Raw genomic sequence first — 252 nt, forward strand, 5'->3', positions numbered from 1 at the left:
CTATGGTACAGAGAAAAATGACAAATTGTGATAACAATTTTTAATAAAGAATTGGCAGTTTTTAATAAAGTATTGGCTTTCTCCTTGCAAACGTTTCTTTTCCAATACCACAATCACTGGGCAATACAATTTTCACTTATAATCTTGTAACACATCTGGGCAGTGAGACTGAAAGGGCATTCTATCTATCCGCAAAATCTCTTTTCCGAGGGAGACCTGGCCAAAAAGGCACACCTTTTACATAAAAAACAG

This window comes from Etheostoma cragini, unplaced genomic scaffold (assembly GCF_013103735.1).
Source record: "Etheostoma cragini isolate CJK2018 unplaced genomic scaffold, CSU_Ecrag_1.0 ScbMSFa_2118, whole genome shotgun sequence".
Classification (NCBI taxonomy): Eukaryota; Metazoa; Chordata; class Actinopteri; order Perciformes; family Percidae; genus Etheostoma; species Etheostoma cragini.